The 20,638-nt window shown below is 48.2% G+C and overlaps 1 protein-coding gene across 3 annotated transcripts in view; it reads left to right on the forward strand.

The window, feature by feature from the left end:
• Sema5b (semaphorin 5B) overlaps positions 1 to 20,638 on the forward strand; it is a 116,832-nt gene that overhangs the window by 57,756 nt on the left and 38,438 nt on the right. The gene's annotated exons all lie outside the window — the stretch shown is intronic.

Below are 20,638 nucleotides of genomic sequence, written 5' to 3' on the forward strand. Positions count from 1 at the left end.
CCTGCTGTGGTGTGGGCCCTGGAACTGGGGGTGTGTGTGTGACCAGGTGTAGTATTTTGTAGGGCTAGACCACCTCAAAACTAAGCAGCCTGTTTTCTGGGAATCACAGGCCAGAGGATAGCCCCCAAGAACCATGTTTTAGCTGAGCCTTCTCTTTAGAAGGCAAAGAATCTTTCCTTATTCCCTTCTGGCCATCTATCCTTCCTATGAGAGTGGCTGCTTATGAAGAAATCCACAAGGCCCCTAAATAGAAAGCCATTTTCCTCAGCACCAGGGGTGGATACTGCTTCTCTTTTAAATTTGATACCCGAGAAAAGAAAAAACACTAGAGAGAGTTAATAGTTACACTGACGCCAATCTTAGTTTCACAACTGGTAAGTTCTTTGCTGTGCAACCTTGGTTGGACAGGTCATGACGTCTCTGGGCTTTGGATCCTCCGCAGTTAAGTGTGGGCCAATGATACCACCTTGAGACAGTGCTGTGCTAGTTAAATAAGATATTGTGGTATTCCCTTATCTTATAGCCAGCATGGCACCAGCCGGTCCTGACAAGCATCACTTGGGAGGTTATTAGAAATGTACAGGTTAGCTCCTATTCCAGATCTGCCCAGTGAGAAAATGGGGAAGGGACCCCTTGATGCATCGGCAAGCACTCCTGTGGATTCCGAGGTCCACAGCAGGCAGGAACCACCAGGATGGAGACTGCAGAGCAGTTGACAGTGGGCCAAATTCTCCACAGATGTGTTTTGTTGGTTTCTATCGTCAGCTGGAGCAGAGAAGCAGCTGTCCTAGGGGCTGCCGTGTCTCCCGAAGAAACACACAGTTAACACTCTGTCCCTGCTCCGGGTCCCACCAGCTGGCTTTGCTCACTGGTCCTCTTGTCGTTTTAGGCATCTGTCTCTGCAGCCTGGGCTCCAGGTCAGGACCTAAGGTGATCTCACCCCAGGGCACACAGCTTCCAATCCCGAAGGCAACAATCAGGTTCTGCAGTTTCCCTTCAGTATTTTGTTTGAAGTGTTGTGAAATCCCAGCCAATCACACACACCCACATTCAACTGTAAGTCCAAAAATACCCTCCGTAGCCAAACACAGATGATTTTCTACACTCCCGCAACCTCGGATTATCTGCCTCGCTGATCTCGGCCACCCCCGCCGCTGGCACAGCTAATGAACAGTAACTTTCCCTGTGCTGGCAAGGTTGGGGGAACAGAAGGGGCTGGTGAGTCCAGGGCTCACAGTAGTGGGCCTCCCAACGAGGCCCCAGGGACTCTGAAGGACCTGGGGGCTGTGATGTCTGGGAGGCCAGACAGGATGAGAGCTGACTGTGGTCTCGTTGGAGAAGCTAGAATAGGGGGATGTGAGCAAAGGCCCTGCCAGCAGCAGGAATTCTGACCAGGTGAAGAAAGGTGGGTCCAGATACCCACCTAGGATAGGACATGAGGACGGGGGTCTGGACAGGAGGAGTGAAGCTTAGTTGGACCCAGCCTGGAATCCTAGGGGGAGGAGTCACCTGAGAAGCAGGTCTTCTCCATTCCTCCAGGGTGGAAAGAGTGCTGAGCACTGAGCGTCCTTGTCTTCACTCCCTGGGGAAATCCTGTTGAAATGGGAAGCAGCTTAGGTAAGAGCCTAGACCTGCCTGTCCAACAAATCTCACTGTCTGTATGACCCCTGAGCCTGAGTTTCTTCATCTTCCAAACCACACACACACACACACACACACAAAAAAAAAAAAACAAAAAACCCCAACAACAACAAAACCAAAAACAACCAACCAACAAAAACCAAAACTTTTTTTTTTTTTAGACAGGGTTTCTCTGTGTAGCCCTGGCTGTCCTCAGGAGTCTACCTGTCTCTGCCTCCCCAGTGCTGAGATCAAAGGTGTGTGCCACCACACCCAGCTAGAAAAATCCATTATTTTGCCATATAAAGAGAATAAAAGAGGATCACATTTGTAAAACAGTTACCATACCGTCTTCCACAGAACAAAGAACACAATAAAACCCAGATGTAATTATAGTTGCTGGGAAGTCTAAACTATGTTTTTTTGTCAGAAGACCTAGTGACTGGGATTTGACGAATCCAGGCTCACTGGTGGAGAAAAATGGAATTAAATATAAGCACTAATTAATGACCAGAAGGTCATGGGGTGATCAAAAGAGTGGTTGCCCTGGGAACCGATAATCCCAGCTACTTGGTAGACTGAGAGGCAGGAGGGTTGCAATTTCAAGGTCAGTCTGTGCAACTTTTTGAGACCCTGTCTTGATAGAGAAAGGTAAAAACCTGGAGTTTTAGGTGTAGCTGAGTCAGAGCAGTTACTTAGCATGTGTAAGGCCCTAGGGCTGTCCCTGGTAACACACACACACACACACACACACACACACACACACACACACGGGGGGGGGGGGAGGGAAGGAGGGAGAGAGGGAAGGAGAGGGGAGAAGGAGGGATGTGTGTATGTGTGCATGTGTGTGTGTGTGTATCTATATCTATATCTATATTTACATCTACATCTATATCTATATATATCTTGTTACCGTAGGAAGAACAGAACTGTGCTGAGGTCCCCTGCCCTTTCAGACTTGTCCAGCTTCGTCAGAGGTTGGGGTGGACGTCATTGTAGCAGACAGCCTCTCTCCTTCCACTTTCCAGTCACAGAGGCACAGCAGTCATCCTACCTCACTGCTAGGGATGAGACCACCGTCCCTTTTCTGGCTCGGATTCATCATCCCTGGGCCAACCAACCCCCCCATCAAAAAAAAAATCACAGGCCCTGGGAGAGATAAACATCCATGCCTTTCAGACTCTCTCTAGCTATGTGAGCAGTTTAGAGAACAGAGCAGACCACAATGATGACAGTTAGAACTAGAAGGGAGAGGCCTAGATGAAGAAGCCAAATTAAACTGTGAAGAGCGGTTACGTCCCCTCCCAAGGCCCTGTCCACCCTAATACTTACAAACCTATGCACCTAATGCTGTTGAGGCTGGTCTGGGTGAGCTGGTACCTCATGGTCCAGTCAATTTTGCATTTTCAGCTTTCTGGGGACAACGTTTTTATGCCCTGGAAAGGATGTGTGATTTTCTTGGAGAGAAAGGGTGTGTGGAAGGTCAGGAGTGTAGGAAAGATGCCTGGTGGTGGAATGGGTGCCTGTACCAGGGATGGAGCTAGGCTGACTCAACACAGGCCTTTCTCGCGCAGTTCTAAGACTGGGTTAGAAGCCGTTGGTCAGACGGCAGAGAGGGAGAAATCTTAAATTTTTTCATTACTCGACAGTCTACAGGATCATACTCAAAAGTGAATAATTGCTGAGATAAATCTTCCAAGACAAATCATGTTTAAACACTCCAGTTATATTATCTTATTATAATAAACATCCTTAATTGAACTTTCATGCTGACTTGATTCTCATAATGGTACATGAAATACAGCTTAGTATGACTCCCACATTCAAAAAAACGGTTGCTTCTAGCGGTTGAGTGTTTGCTTGAGGCAAGCCACCTAGTCAAAGTAATCCTTGGCTAGTAGTAAGCTTTCAGGGAGCATTTCCAACAAGGGGGGCAGGGAATCATAGCTAGGAGGGTTCTCTGTTATCAGTCTTTTAGTATCTGTTCTAAATGAGGCTCTCAAATGAAAACATTGCTCGTTTGTCTTCGGTGCTGGTTTAGGAGCTTAAAATGCATGGTACCTCTGTGGTTTTGAACTCCAACCAGGGAGCCAGATTTGGAGCAAGTGGGGGGGTCTGATCAAATGCCAGTTAAAATGGTGGCTGGGCACCACTGGAACGAGGCAGCGGCGAGGGTAGGGGACTTCTTCAGGGAAGAGGTTCCAGGTTGGCCTTCTTGGAAGGGTGGTTCTTGAGTCAGCTGGAGTCCAGCTAGCTGCTAGAGCCTCTTCTTGCCAGCTGGTTGTGATGGGAGCAGCTGTGCCAAGAAGTGGTACATCCATCCATTCATGAATTCATTTACAGAGAAATCCATGTTGGCTCATCTCCCACTGCATGGCAGGCTCTCAGGAGACAGAGCCGAGAGGATCTATAGAGTTCCCATCTGAGGCAGATGTGGACCTCACTGATGTCCACTCTTGTTCCTCAACTCAAGGCTTGGACAGCCCAGGGTAGGAAATATAAACTGTCTGCTAGTGACTTCGCCTTTATTAAATGGTGCTCATTTATCTTCTTGAAGAGAAGAGGTTTTAGGGGAGGGAGGGAGGGAGGGAGGGAGGGAGGGAGGGAGGGAGGGTGCTACTTAGCAATGCTTTGGGATTCCACTAATAGAAAAACACCCACGGTAACGTTAAATATAGGGATTTAAAAATCACTTTACCAAAGGTTAGGTCTTTGCTTAGTGGCTCAACAGGATCAAGAGATTCCGTCTCCTCTCAGTTTGTCTCCTGTCTTGTCTGTCAAACCCTGTCTGCTGTGCTTGAAATTCTCACACTTGTACTAGACAGGGGATAGAGGCAGGAAAGAGGCTGACGCCCACTATTCTCTCTCTCTCTCTCTCTCTCTCTCTCTCTCTCTCTCTCTCTCTCTCTCTCTCTCTTTTAAAGAGGTTCAGCACTTCCCCCAGGATCTGCAGCAGACTTCTGCTTAGGCTCCCCCTGGCCAGGTGCATGCCCTTCACTAAAAAGAGGCAAGCCTCTCACCTGGGCTGGGACATCGCCATTCTGTGCAATGAAGGGCACAAGATGGCGGGGCTTGGGGGTAAACATCAGGCCAGAGTGTTTTTTAAGTAATGAGGTTGACTTGTGTGTGTGTGTGTGTGTGTGTGTGTGTGTGTGTGTGTGTGTGTGTACATGCACACATGGGTTACCAGGTGCACCAGGAGGTCAGAAGCATTAGATCCTGCTTGGAGCTGGAGTTTCAGGATGTTGTGAGCCACTTGATGTGGGTAGCTGGGAACTGAACTTAGGTCCTCTGCAAGAGCACTCTATGCCCTTAGCAAACAAACCGTCTCTCTGGCCTCTCTCATGTGTTCTGCAAATAAGATTTACATGCCTTTTCATTAGCCACTAGAGAACCAGGTACTTCCTGTACAGCCACTCCACATAAAGCTTATGTCCCCAGGTCCTGTCTAGGTCGTCTAGGGACTGGTGTATGGAGCTCTTTTCTAAGCCACTGTGTGTGTGGCTCTGGGCTAAGTGCAGTCCCTCCTGCTGGAGCATAAGCCTGCATCTTCCTCCCTGTTATCACACGCTACAGAGTTTAGAGACTACCCTTTGACTTTCAACACTCAGGGACTAAACCCATGCCCCTCGGGTTCCCTCTCAAACTCAGCCAGGAGCTGGCTCTCCTGTTTTCTGTTCAGCTTCACCCACCACAGAGCCCCTCTGGGAAAGTTAAAGGGAAAGTGATGGAAAGCAGAGAGGGTGTTAATTAAACAGCAGATGTTTAACTCTGTTAATTAATGGCTCTGTCACCCTGAGTGACACCAGCCTTCTTCGGTCTGTCTTGCTTACCCTCCTGCCTCTGATCACCTCAGAGGGCCTTGAGTCTGAATCTGAGGAGCTCGTGCTGTCCACTGAGGCCTGAGGGCAACAGAGGACTCTCAGACTAGAAAGCTGATTTCTCTGTCCAGAAGAGAAATGTCAGAGATACTGGTATATCTGAGTGACAAAAGAGAAAAGCACCAGAAGGAGAGAGATCAAAGCCCAGAGATGACAGACATGTTTTGTTTGCAAATGTAGACATGTCAAAAAAATTACAAATAGTTGACATCCTTTAAACATGAGGGAATTGAGCATATATCCAGACGTGTAGATTTTCTTTAAAATGGATAGATACCGGCCAGCATTCTCAAGGCAACACGGAACTGAAAAGAAAGGGCTGGAAGGTCCCTTCCTCCCCATTCACTCTGTCATTTTGTCAAAGTTCTAGACCTAACTTGACAATGGATTCAGTGTGGTGGGTCCAGGAGAGAGTTATCTGGAGATGCTAGGGTAACAGGTAAGATGCCCGAGAGAATTGCACGACCATTATGCAGCTGAACAATTGTCTCTCTGCTGGTGACACCAGCAATGGAAGGTTAAGGAAGATGGTGATGCTGGATGACAGGGAGGGGAGATGACCCTGTAGTCTACAGCCCATGAGAGAGGGCCTGGAGGGTTAGGGATCCCCATTAGGGAGGGGCTGAGTTCACCCAGGAGCAGCCACAGTGATGGAAGAGGGAATTTAGATTCCAAACTTGAGAGATGTTAGCGCTGGCTATCCAGTCAGACAGAAAACTAGCCACCATGTCTTGGTGCCTTCTCTTCTTACAGGGTAGTCTTATCAGTAATAACTTTAGAACCAAAGGGTTTGTTCCCAAACAGAGGTTTTGATGCCACTGCAGAAATGACCCAGTAGGTAATCAATGGCTGAGTACTCTCTGTCCAGCCTCCACGAGTCTGTGAGAATGGGGCAACTCTGGTTACTGACAGTCTCTGAAAACTCTTCCTCTCTGTGGAGAGCTTCTGGGTCAGGATGTTCCCGTGCCAGCCCTAGAGGTGTCACCCTCCCACCCCCTCAATGGTTTCACCTGTGTGAAGCAAGGGTCAGCTGGCCATGACTTTCATGGACATGCACACACAGGGTGGAGGAGTCTGAGCCTGGCTTCCCTGCTCGATGGCTCCTTCCTTCTGCTGGCGACACCAGCAGCACAGAAGGCAATCGGCAGATGTTCCTGGTCTCACTTCATTTCCATAGATTTACAAGCATCCTTGTATGTGTTACTGAGAAATTGGGTGTAAATCCTATTTTAAGAACATAGACAAGCTTGTTACTTGAAGAACGCTTAGGGAAGTCTTTTGGGGAAGTGAATAATAATCACCCTTTCTGTAACTCTTGTGCCATTGTTCATGAATTTTCTGTGACACTCTGTGACAATGCATTTCACCTATGCTGTCACTCCCTAAGCCTCCTCTTTGCATCATGTGGACAAACTCCTCTTCACGGACAGACATTGTCACCCTGGCCTGAGCCTGTCACTTTTGCATTTCTGATCTTTTCTCTCCTTCCTCTTTGCCACATACCCATGGTCCCTGATTGTTCCCTCCACAGTAGGGAATGATTTTCCCTCCTGACACCATGGAGTAAGTGGAGTGTCACTGGCGACACTCACTGACAACCACTCCTCTGTCCTAGAAGTCAGAGCAGACGACTCTGTGTACTAGGAAGTGATGGTTGGGTGGGAATACCTGTGGTCCATGATGTCCATCAACGGGGTCCCTGACTCGGTCTCAGGAACCAATGAGATATCTATCACCTTACCCAGTAAGCAGGACTTTACAGAAGTGATTCAATTAAGGCCTAGGAGTGAGGAGGCATCTCCCAGGATTCCCTGGGTAGTCCCAGTATAATCTCATGATCCCGGGAAGTAGAGGACTTCCACGCTCTGACTCAAAAGAGTAGTATCAGTGGAAGAATGGATGGGGACACATGAGGTTTCTTGCTTTGAAGGTGGAGAGTGGGTAGCTCCTTGGAGCTGGAAAAGGTCTGGAAGTAGATTCCCTGCCTGGACTCCAGCCTCCAGATCAGGGTTTATGGCTGGATTTCAGCCTTGTGAGCTCCAAGATGGACTCTAACCCATAGAACTGAAAGATATTAAGCCACCAGCTCTGTGATGGTTTGTTACAGCAGGAACAGGAAAGGAATCCATGGGGCAGTCAGCCTCAGACCATGGCCTTGTCTATCAGGCAGGGATAGACTTGCTTAGAATTCTCCCCTACAGTGAGAGTTAGACACTTTCTGGGTCTTTACTTCTTGGCTTCACTCCATCTCCTATTGTCCTAGCCAGATGGCTAAGCTGTGTTGGACATTGGGGGACTAGCCTCATTTAACTAAGGGTATGTATGCCCCAGAAGAGGAAGAGAAGTTGAGAGTGGGTGCCAGACTGAAGCTGTGAGCAGGGGAAAGAACCCAGCATCCAGAGGGAGGTCGTCTACCCACCTCCAGGAACCTTAGACTAGCGTATTTTAGGAGCCACGATTTTATAATTTAAAATATTATTGTTTTATTTCATGTGTTTGAGTATTTTGTCTGCATGGTGTCTGTGCATGCCTGGTGCCTATGGGGGCTAGAAGAGGGCATCAGATTCCCTTAAACTGGAATTATAGATGGTTGTGAGCTAACATGTGAGTGCTGGGAATTGAACCTGGGTCCTCTGGAAGAACAGCAAATACTCTTAACCACTGAGCCATTCCCTCCAGTGCCAGGAGTTACTATTTTAAGAAATTTTTAAGTAACACATGTAGAACATAAAATTTACTATCTCAGCCATTTTAAAGCATTGGTCAATGGTATTAAGGTCATCCACATTGCTGTGGAGAGGTGTCTCCATTGTCCAGCTCTGGAACATGTTCCTTTTTTTTTTTTTTTCCAAAACAATCTCTGCTGTTGACATAGTAACTCTCCGTTTCTCTCAGGCTCTGGCAGCCACCTTCCTTTTTTCTGTCTCCATGGATTTGACTGTTGTAGGAACCTCCTGCATGTGGAGTAACGCAGTTTCTGTCTTTTCATCCCAGCTGACCTCACTCAGCATCCTGTCTCAAGGCTCATTCATGTTAACAGGTTTCATTCAGTACTTCCTCTCCTTTGAAGGCTGAAGACTCTCTTACTGCTTGTATCAGTCACATTTCTTTATTTATCCATTCATCTGCGGATGGACACTCAAGTTGCTTCTCCCTTTTGGCTATTGGGAATAGTACTGCTCTGAACGTGTTGCCACAGACAGACAGACAGACAGACAAGGTCCACGAATATCTCTAGTCTTGCTTTCAACTCTCTTGGGATGGTACACAAAGGTGGAGTTGCTTGTTGATATGATAATCCTATATTTAGAACAGTAGGGTCGCATATCAGACATCCCGCATTGATACATTGTGATTCATAACAGTAGCAAAATTAGTTATGAAGTAGCAATGAAATAATTTTTTAGTTGGTGGTCCCTACAACATACATAACTGTATTACATGGTTGCAACATTAGGAAGGTTGAGAACCACTGTCTTACAACTGACGGTCCCTCCTAACATCCCTCACCAACTCATCTCAACCACAGCTAAGGGTCCAGTTTGGAGGCATCTACACTGTTGTGCTGTCAGCAGCAACCCTCCCTTGGAGATCTTTCAATGACAGAAGCAGCTTTTTTGGCCACGGAGCAGGAGCCCGAGTGGGTTCTTACCAACTAAGGACTGCACTCAACCGATGAATCTGTGCTGGAGAACCCAGAAAAGAAAGTCCAGGCTTTTTGCTGGGTTTGAATCTGTTTTTGAGCTGTGGGCATGTTTTCAAATGCAGTTTCCATTTTCTTCAGCCTGGGAACATCTGATAGCAAACTGTTTTCACAGAGGGCGCTTGCCCATGGGGAGGGGACAGGCGGCTGCTCTAATGAGTAGATAAGCGGGATGTGTGTTTGGCAATGTCCTTAGCATTTAATTCCAGTAATTAAAGTAGGCGAGCCTCCTTTGTTTTCCTTTTCCTTGCAAAAACAATGAAATATTACAGGCTATCTGGGGAGCAGGAAATAAACCCTACTCCGCTTTGTATCGCCATGGTGCCAGCATCCATGCCCATCTGTGATACTGACCTGGGCAAGGCACAAACCAAAACACACTGCTCACCTGATTGAGCCACACTGCAGCCCAGTGAGGAGCCCAGACCCATGACCTACCTCTGACAACAGGCTCTCTCTGTGCATTTATTCCATCTTCATACACCCCGTGGCTTTCCCCACGGAGCTACCTCAAGATGGTCACACATGCAGCATGGTGGTACACACTTGCAGTCCCAGAGCTTGGATGGTAGAAGGAGGAGAAGGAGGAGGAGTATGAGGAGGAGGAGGAGGAGGAGGAGGAATCTGGGTCATCCTTGGCTACATAGTAAGTTAAAGGACAGCCTGGGAGATGTAAGACTGTCTTAAAACAAAGAAACAAGTTTTCCTCTCTTTGTTTTCCTAAGTGATGTGGACACTCTGCCTGCTTCTGTGAGCAAGTCCAGGTTCCATGGTCAGAGGGTAGAGACACTTCCGAACACATTGAGGTTAGCCCTGGAGTGACCTGGGCTCCGCTCCCATGGTTCCATCGTCTCCAAACTCTTGAGTGCTGTGCTGTGCCGTGAACTGTTGGCCAGCTGTAAAGCCTGGCTGCCTGGGTTTCAATCCACTTTCTCCTGGTTTGACATTTTTCCAAATGACTCATCTGTGCCTCAGTTTTCTTATCCATACAATGGAAATAAACATAAATCTGCCCGATCCATTGAGATACGGTGTGGATTAAATGGCGTGTCATGGAGAGCATGGGTACATAATGTGGTATTGATCGATTTCTGAGTCTCGGTTCTGCCACTAGTTCCCTACCCAATCTTGAGCTGGACATGTCCTCCAAGGCCTCGGTGTCCTCAGGGCACAGTGTGGACACCAACCATCTCTGAGAGCTTTACTTATCTTCCCGGTGTGTTTAATCTCAGTTGGAAGGCGTGGGTAGGATGACTTCTACATTCTAATGGGACAATCAGACAACTTGGAGGTTTCTAGGACCCTGTGGGAGAAATGTAGATACTACCTTCTGGCTCCCCCAAGCTGCAGAATGCAGAGGGGAGGCTGAGGCCAGTAGCTGAGCTTGCTCTTGAGAGATTTGGGGTGAGGAGGGGATGCCCCCTACACAGCCACCTCCCCAACCCCCACCCCCACCCCAGTTTCAGTGCTGTGGGGCCTCCCAGCTCTCAGCAGCTGTTCTTCCCCTATCCGGAGCCAATCTTCCCTCTGGGCCCCAGTGGCCCAGAGGGTCCAATTGAGAAGAAAGAAGGGAAACCCGTATCCAATCTGTTCTATTCAGAGCAATGGATAGATTCTGCATCTCAATTTTATCTTTGTGTGAGTTTGGCTGAACTGGGCCCCCCCAAGTGGTGAGCAGGATGTGTGGGTGGAAAACTGCCTCAGATACTTCCACAGAGAGGCACAGCTGGGCATTTGGTAGCCTGCGCAGGCTGTGGGAGTGAGGGGCAACCTCACACCTTTGCCTGCTGCCAAACCACAGGCCTGGATACAGCCTTCCCTGGTCTTGCCCGCCTGCCCCCACCCCCCTTTTCTTCTTATTCTCTGCTCCCTTTCTCCTCCTTCCTCAGGCAAGCAGCCAAGTGGAGATCGTGAATGGCAACAGAGAGGAAGGGATAGATATGGAGTTCAGGCCTGAGACCCTTCCCTGCAGGTCCTGGTCAGTGGAGCTGAGGGGAGCAAATATCCCCTTAGCTGATACCTTACCCTGGCCCCTGGCTTGGAGCCTGGGCTGAGTAATGCATCCAGGTGGCCGTCAGCACTGGCTGGGGATCCGCACTCTGCCCTGTCCATCTGGAACTGGAACCCCTGGCCTTGGTTCCTCCGCTGACTCTCAGGACCTGGATAAACGGGCTCCTGCAGCCCAAACTCGCAGGAGGCTGATTTGTAGCAGGAATCAGCTTAATAATTTATAGCTAGAAAGTGCTCTCCTTGGGAAAAAAAAAAGCCAACTCAGGAAACCAAATTAGACTCCTCAGGCTGCTGAGAGCACAGGGAACCAGGGCTGCAGAGGGTGGCTTCAGGCTTGGGACTGTGCCTCCTTGGGGGAGGATGACCAGGACATCCCAGTCCTATTGATAACAGTTATGAGACCTTGAGCAGGTTCCTCAGCCTCCATAATCTCCTTTCTCCCAGTCATCTGAACAGTGCGCATCTTGTAGCTTTCTTACATACAAAGTCGCCATGAGATCTTGCAAAGCAGGAGGAGCACGGTCCATGTTGGTTTTGTTCAAGGCCTTATCTTTTGGATTGGGAATTGTTGTTTCTTTCTCTTTGATTTTAGTCCTCTCTCAAAGAAAAGATGTCCCTGCTTGTTCTAGGAAGCCCTCCTCATCAGCAGACATTTGAGAGGTGCCCAGTGTTACTGTTTGGAGGCAGCTCTGTGGCCACTGTGGCTGTCCAGGCCTCTGTCCTGGACTTCTAGTTTCTTTGCCCCTGTGTCTGGCATCCAGCCCTGAAGCAGAGCTGATACTCCCACCACAGAGCACAAGAGCCCCCCAGACTCAGCAGTCCTGAAGATGTGGGACTGGGCTGTCTAGAGAGAGGGTGCTGACTCCAGTTGTCATAGATGCCTTTGACAATGGCCTACCCTAATGCCTCTCCACGGATCCACTGGCTTCCCAAAGCGATGACGGGACCACGTGCTCACATTGTGCCTCCTCCACTGCATCCTACTGTGAGCAGAAGAGAGACTTCTAGAGATTTAGCCTTGTCCCCAAGAACCATCCTGAGTGGCCTCTGATGCCCGTCCCCCTTGCAGACTTGTCTCCCACTGTCTGTGTCTCCAGCCTCCATGGGTTATCTGAGGATGTCTAGAAGCAAGTCTTTGCCTGGGATGCCCCTCTGTGTCTTCTTGGCTCCTGGTGACTGGGAAGTTCTACCTTGTATCCTTCAGGCCCTACTGGTTTCACCCTTCTGTGTAGCAAACACAGCATCCCTTATTTCCAGTTCCTCACGGTGTCTTGCACCTCAAGTCATCATTAGACTCTGCCGTGCGCTCACAGTCTACCCATGTGCTGGCCTCCTGTGTAAATGGTAGAAGACGGTAGGAGCCCAGTTTTCTCCTCATTCCCAATGAGGCCAGGTATGAGGGCCTTAGTGGACACACACACTGTTCTGTTCTCCCTCCTCCGTCATCCTGTGCTAAGGGCCAAGGTCCCTCTAACTGTGGTCCCAACGGATCCATCCATGGCTCTCTGCTCTTCCCTCGCTCTCCACTGTCTCTGTGAGAGTCCACTCCTCCATTGTTACAGTTTGTCAGTTGACAGTTTGTGCTGAGCACACAGGCACTGCCCAAGTCCTGGAGAAGAGGATGCTTGCATGGGTGTCTTTTCTCTCTCATACTTGCAGGCCTCTACTTACCTCCAGGTACTATCAGAGTGACCCACCTCATAGAGAAGACTCACAGGAAATGGGGGTTGCGGGGGGGGGGGAACAGCATGGGCAAAGGCAAGAGAACACGGATGGAGATCTGGGAAAATGCTTTCTTCCTGGCTCAGGATTTCCCAAAATAGAAGGAATCAGATGGTGCAGTACCTCCGTTCCATCACTCCTACAGCACCCATCTCCTAGACACTATGCAGGTAACACGCATCCGGGAGACAGCATGGAGACCAGCGTCCGCGTTCTCTTCTCTAGCAAACTGTCAGGCCACAGACACTATCTCCGCCCTCTGGGGACACATTTCCTCCCTCCTTGAAGATAATAGGCATTCTGTTTGTGTCATTCAACATGACTTGCATGGAGCCTCTTTCATATAGGTATTTGGTCACACTAAGCAGGAGTACCAGGCACACAAATGGCAGCAAGCTAAATGCTCTGAATCAGGGGTTCTGAACCTTCCTAAAGCTGTGAGCCTTTAATACAGTTCCTCAGGTTGCGATGGCCCCTGGCCATAAGATTATCTCCTTGCTACTTCATAACTGTAATTTAGCTACTGCTATGAATCATAATGTAAATATCTGATATGCAGGACATCTGATATGTGACCCCCATGAAAAGGTTGTTGGAGCCCTACAGGTTGAGAGCTGAAGGCTCTAGATAGTAACCAACCTCTAAGGAAGAGTTCCGTAAGAGCCTGCCCTGGGCCGCTCTTCCTTCTCAATGCTTCAAGGCATTCTCTCTGAGGCCAGGCAAGTTTAGTCTTATTTACGAGTGATGAATTTGAGAGCCACACCCAGAGCTGGCAGCTTTCCAAACTTGGGTCTTTTTATAGTCCTGTGCAACCTGCAGAAAAACTGGATGGCCCCATGTTATGCTCTGTGATCTCTTAACCATCGGATAAGATACAGTCTAGAAGTGGAAACTCCTACCTGCCCTAGAAACTTTGGATTTTTAAACACAGGAAGCCAAACTGTATTGGGGTGCTAATAGTGTTTATCTAATGCTAATTGAGACCTGTAAAGTACGCTCTTAAACTATCCCCTCTCTAATAATAACAATACTAGTGAGACTTGCCACTTAAACTGCACTCAGTATATAGAAAAGCGCCCATTAGATGAAGTAATGTATTTAACATTTGCAACAATTCTGAAGCTGGATTTCAACTCCCCCTTTTCCCCTTTTGACAAATAAAGAAGCAAGAGGCACAGAAGTGCAATATCATGGTGGAGCAGGCACAGAGCATGCACAAGGCCTTGGGTCCTGTGTCCAGAACAAATAACAAACAGAAAGACTCAGAACTGAAGCCTGGAGGTCAGAGGAGCAGGCTGACCCTTTGTTACCCAGCACCAGAATAGCATGAGGACAAAAGGTGCAGTTGGCTCCAGGTGCCTAGCAGGGTATCATACATCCTGTCAATGGGCCAGGTGGGAAGAAGTGGTCCCTCAATGCCCATCAGTGACTTCCTCTTCTTTCTCTTTGGTCACTTGTCTGGAAGACTGAGCCCAGCCCCACAGCCATGCAAAAGCTATCCTGGAAAGGAGGTAGATACAACGAGCCATGTCTGTGACCAGTGCCTGATTCAACATAAATGCTGACTGGCTTGAGTGAAATACAGATTTTTTTTTTTTTCTTCCTTGAAAGGCAGGACTTGGAGAAAGAGAGTTAAGAGCACTGATCGTTTTTTTCTAGAGGACCCAGGTTCAATTCCCAGCACTGATATAGAGGCTCACAACTGTTTGTAACTCCAGTTCCAGGGGATCTGATGCCTTCTTCTGACCTTCTCTAGTGTCAGACATGCACATGGTATGCAGACTTACATGCAGGCAAACACACACACACACACACACACACACACACACACACACACACACACTTTTAAAACTGGGTTGTAGAGAGGGTGGCTTGTGAAAGCAGACTCTCACAGGCCTCAGGAAGTGGCTAGAACTGGGAGTGTGACATCTCCATGAGCGTCTACCATCTGTGTCTCCTGTCATTTGTGTGTGTTCCAATTATCCTCACTCACAAGTTGGGCAGAAGGTGACCACCCTTATAGTGCCATGTTCCAGGTTCCTCTGTCAATACTGACTTGACCCAGTTCCTTATTGGTCTATTTTGATCAGTTGACTGCCTTGGTGTGAGCAGCCATGGCTAGGGTGAGGGTCATGTGATTTATATAAGGCTGCCAGGGTCTCTTTCTTCCCTCAGCTCTGGGAGTCATTTCCAAAGATAAGAAATTTCCTTCCCAGCCAGACATGGAGGCAGATGTTCACATGTCTCCGCCAGTCAAAGATAGTTGATATATCTAAGTTGGGTATTAGGTTACACTTCTGATTGATATTGAGCATTACCAAATTTATAAAGCCATTGGTTAACATCTTAAAAATTGTATAAAAACAAAAAGGAGAAGGGGGTATGGGATAGGGGTTTTCTAGGGAGGGGAAATGGGGAAAGGAGATGGCATTTGAAATGTAAATAAAATATCCAATAAAAAAAAAAAGAAACAAGTGAATGAAAAAAAAAAAAGATAAGAAATTCCCCTCCCAAAAACCTGGAAGAATCTGGAATTCACTTACAAGAGTCTAACCCTAGACCAGTCAGTGATTTGCCCGTTACTCACCCCAGTTTTGGTATGGCAAAGTTATTCTGCTGCAACTTGCAAAGCCCTTTCTTTGTCACACTCTGCCTTGGCTATCAGCACCCCACATCCCAGCCCTCTCCCAGCTGTCTTGTTCCTCAGACCCTGCTTTGCGCCTTTCTCAGACCCTATAGGTCCACTAAAACAGGGGGAAAAGGAAAAGACAGGGCAGGCTTACAGGCTTGTGCAGGAGCCCCAGTGAGCCCCAGGACAGCCCCAGGCTGTGTTTCTGTCTGTGTCTGTGTGACCTGAGTATGTACTGGGTGAGCCTCGGCATCCTTCTCTGTCTCAGCCTTCTCCTGGAGGCCAGGCTTCTCCCCTTCCCTATCCCCACCATCTCCTGCACCTGAATTGCAGATGGTTGGTGCCGGGGCCGGGACAGACAGAATGACATTGATCTAGCAGTTGTTCATTCAGGAGAGACTTGAAGAATAAATTTACATAAAAATCCTAATAAGAATGGAATTTCCGCCATAGAATTGGGGGTTTCAGGGCCTGGGGACCAGGGCAAGGAAGAGTCTAGGATGTGTTTCTAGCCTAGGCCCCCTGAACACTGGATCTGACCAAATAGAGTGTCAGGCCAAGGAACAAAAGGTGGCGGTCAGACCTGGGTCTGAGTCAGGGACATAAGGGAGGGGAGTGGGGTTGGCAAGGTGACAAGATTATTTGAGTTCCTTGTTCCTTGCTGTGCCAAAATACACAACAAAGGCAGCCTACAGAAGGGATTTCCTCTGTCCACGGTTCAAGTGCTTCAGCACATCATGGTAGCAGGGACACAGGACGACTCAAGCTTGGGAAGGCTGGCTCCCGGTGTTAGCAGTGAGGAAGCAGAGAGCTAGACAGGAGGAAAACCTGGTCTTCGGTTTTTAAGCCCTGCCCCTGTTCTCTACACCTAGGCCCCATACCCCAGAGGTCTCATAATCTCCCAGGAGAGTACCAGCAGCAGGGCTGAAGGTTTCAAAATGTGAATGGAGAGTGAAGAGATGGAGGAACAATAGGCCTTGTCAGTGTTCTATTGTTATTGCTGTGAAGCGTCACCAGTCACCATGATTAGCAACCTTTTTTTTTTTTTTTTTTTTTTTTTTTTTTTGGTTTTTCGAGACAGGGTCTCTCTGTATAGCCCTGGCTGTCCTGGAACTCACTCTGTAGACCAGGTTGGCCTCTAACTCAGAAATCCTTCTGCCTCTGCTTCCCAAGTGCTGGGATTAAAGGCGTGTGCCACCACTGCCCGGCCAGCAGCAACTCTTATAAAGGACAACATTTAATTGGGGCTGGCGTTCAGTTTCAGAGGATCAGTTCATTATCATCATGGTGGGAAGCATGGCAGTGTGCAGGCAGACACGGTGCTGGGGAAGGAGCTGACAGTTCTACATCTTGATCCACAGGCAGGAGGAGACCCTGTCTTCCGCACTGGGTAGAGCTTGAACATAGGACCTTCCTGTGGGCTGGACATTCAAACACATGAGTCTATGGGGGCCAAACCTATTCAACCACTACAGGCCAGGTCATGCTTCCTGAGGTAGTCTTACGGGCTGATGAGACGAAATGCATGTGAGCTGTGGCCTGAGTATCCCTAATTAGTCAGGGGCCACTGAGAAAACAGCCGATACCATCAAACTGGGGAAAGTGATGATATCTTAGAAAAGTGACTTTGCAGAGGTGTGAGGGGAGCCAGGGGTGATCGCTGTGCAGCACCCTGAAACCAGTAACCAAGGCGGTGGTGTCACTTGGTTCTAAAGAGAGGACACAGCCATGATTTAAAAATCCAGAGGCAGAAGAACAGGGTAAGTGTTCTAGGCTGGGTTGTAGAACTGGGTGTGAGGGAGAGAAGGGAGGCTACAGGTACACCCAGTGTTTCTCCTCTGGCACCTTGGCTAGACCCACCCAGAGGAAGGAAAGGGAGCCCCTGGATGAAGCCCCTGCAGGGCTTGCTGGATACATGGATTCAGTGTGGTAGAGAGGGGGAGGGAGCCGATTTAGACGTGCCAGCCAAAGGTATCATCACAGTGTCAGAGGGAAAAAGAAGCTCTCCGATACCCGCCTTGTTCCTCCAGACACTAGAGCATCTCATTATCCTGGCTAATGGCTCACTGTTGGCTCTGTTCCAGCAAAAGTCTTTGAAAAATACTGACCTGTGACTCTTCATAATTGCTGGTAACACTGATATTGTCATTGTCACTCCCAACTTGGGGAAACTAAGGCAGAGTGGGATTAAGTTCTCTCTGTCTCTGTCTCTGTCTGTCTCTGTCTGTCTGTTTGTCTGTCTGTCTGTCTGTCTGTCTCTCTCTCTCTCTCTCCCTCCCTCCCTCCCTCCCTCCCTCCCTCCCTCCCACAGAGCTTGATATAGTTTGCTCCAATGTTTTGCTTCTCAAGAGTGGGTCCTCCACCTTGATGACCATTCCCAGCCTCTGTGGCCTGTTGGAAGGGCTGGGAAGCAGTCAGGGGAGGAGTTTAGCAGGCATCGATGGTGGGGCAGCACTCACCATGGGGGAGCTGCACACAGCAGGAAGCCTATCTAGTCTTAGGTTGGGGAGAATGCCACATGACTGCAAGAAGAAAGATGGAGAGCATCCTCCCTCCCAGGGTCTCTGCTGCGAGCTAAGCAGATGCATCTGTGTATGCCCAAGGGCAAGGGGATGGAGACGGTCTAGGAGAACCAGTTCTTCCCAGGTATAGAATGAGCCATGCAAGCAGAGGTCTCTTGGGTCTGTTGGTGTGCTGTTTCCCTCCTGCCTTGCAGCTGTTCAGCCATGATGTATTCATTCATCTGTGCCTGCAAATAGGCAAGGAGGGCATCCTGCTATGTGTGCTAGGAATAAAGGTTTCAGGGCCGAAGAAGCCCCAAGAAACTCCTCTGACTCCCACCTGTCCTGACAGTTACCTTTGGGATCCCACAATGGAGAGTCCAGGCTTTGCCCAGGGGAAGTCTCCTGACCCACTGCCTTCCTGGTGAGCAGTCTAGCTTAATTCAACCTTTCATTTCTTAGAAGAAATGGTCATTCTTTTCTACGGCTTTATAGTACTCCACGGCAGACTCACCTCAGCTCCTGTTTCTAGCTATTTGCTGGTTCTTGTTGTTTGCTTTTTGTCCTTTTTCTTTTGGTCCTCTTTTTGTTTCTCGGAATGCCACGGAGAATTATCTCGCACACAGGACACTTTGTGCTCAGACAGATGCCTCTGTGGTTTATTTTTGCTCCTCAGCTATGTGCTGTGAAGGAGCAGGTTTGACTTCTCAATTTCCAATCTGTTGTAGATGGATGCTTACCTACAATTCAGTGACAGTGAATTACTAGAGAAATAAATCGAAAAGAAACACTCAAAATAGAAGCCTAAATGTCTTTATCTTTTCTCTTTGTTTTATGGTGCTGAGGTTGGAGCTCAGGGCCTTGCATGTGAGTGCAAAAATTCTACCACTGAGCCACACTCCCAGACAGACATTTGATTATTTGAGTCAATGTCCATATAAATTACTCAAATTACCATTTGGGATTTTAAACACTGACTTTCAAATGTCTGCATCTGTCTTACCACAGAGTTGTTGGTATGTGAGACTCGATGCTGGCCCATAGATCTCAGTTTGTGGACCACTCCTATAGTAGGTTAGTGGGTCAAGGGGTTTCTTAATTAGGGTTTTATTGCTATGATAATACACTGTGACCAAAAAGAAAGTTGGAGAGAAAAAGATTAATTCAGTTTACACTTCCACATCCCTGTTCATCATCAAGGAGGTTAGGACAGAAACTCAAATGGGGCAGCATCCTGGAGGCAGGAGCTGATGCAGAGGCCATGAAGGGGTGCTGCGTACTGGCTTGCTCGAGGTTTGCTCGGCCTGCTTTTTTTCAGAATCCAAGGCCACCAGCCAAGGGGTGACCCACCCACAATGGGCTGAGCCCTCCCACAATGATCACTGATTGAGACAATGCTTTAAAGTTGGATCTCATAGAGGCATTTCCTCACCCGAGGCTCCTTCCTCTGTGATGAGTTTAGCTATTTAGCTTGTGTCAACCTGACACAGACAACCAGCCAGTATGGAGGTACTCTTTCCAGAGTTAAAGAGGTTCCCCTCTAGAGGGGTTGTGCCATTTGACACACCTAGTGGAACAAGACAGGTGCATCGTCTCCTCATGGCCTCCTCACAAGGGAGAGCTGCCTGACTGAATCTCTGCTGACTGGGGGAGAAGCGATAGGCCAGACTAAGTGTTAATCTGCATTGCTTTGAGGGAGTGAGAAATTCATTTAGATTTTAAGCCCTGTTTGGATTTATGTTTGTTACCCATATTTTTTTCTATACTGGATTGTTAGTCATTTTCTTTTTGGCTCCTAGGAGTTCTTTGTACATTTAGGATATTAGCCCCTTTGTCTGTAATTAGAACTACAAATACCTTCCCTCAAGTTTGTCATTTGCCCTGTGTGTATTCATGTGTGTGCATTGACATTCATGTTCAAGGATGTGTGTAGAGGGCAGAGGTTGACCTTCGTGTCCTTTCTAAGGATCTGTCCACCTTGTCTTCTCAGACAAGGTTTCACTTGACCCAGAAGCTTCCATATTGATTATGTTGGCTAAGCCAGGGATGCCTGTCTCTGCCTCCCCAGCGAGAGGAATGCAAGCTCTCAACTTTATGTGGGCCTTGGGGTCCACGGCAGCTCTTTAAGCTCCCTTTAAAAGATAAGGTCTCACTATGTAGCCCAAGCTGGCCACATATCTTCAATTCTCCTGCCGTAGCCCCTTGGGATTGCAGATGTGCACCATCATGACTGACTGCCTTTTGTCAACCTTTCGGCCTTTTGGCACTGTTATTAGTGGCGAGGGGTTTACGCTTTCACTCAGTGACATCAAAATAGTCAAGACTTTCTTTGATGGAGTCTGAGTTTTGTTGTAGTTTTTCCCTCCAAGGTTTGAAGGGAAAAGCTTCTGCTCAAACTTTCTTCTGGTGTTTTCATGACTTTACCTTTTTTTTGTTTTGTTTTTTTTTGGGTTTTTTTTGTTTGTTTGGTTTGGTTTGGTTTGGTTTTTTCGAGACAGGGTTTCTCTGTGTAGTCCTAGCTATCCTGGAACTCACTCTGTAGACCAGGCTGGCCTCGAACTTAGAAATCCGC

This window comes from Arvicanthis niloticus, chromosome 12, assembly GCF_011762505.2.
Source record: "Arvicanthis niloticus isolate mArvNil1 chromosome 12, mArvNil1.pat.X, whole genome shotgun sequence".
NCBI lineage: Eukaryota > Metazoa > Chordata > Mammalia > Rodentia > Muridae > Arvicanthis > Arvicanthis niloticus.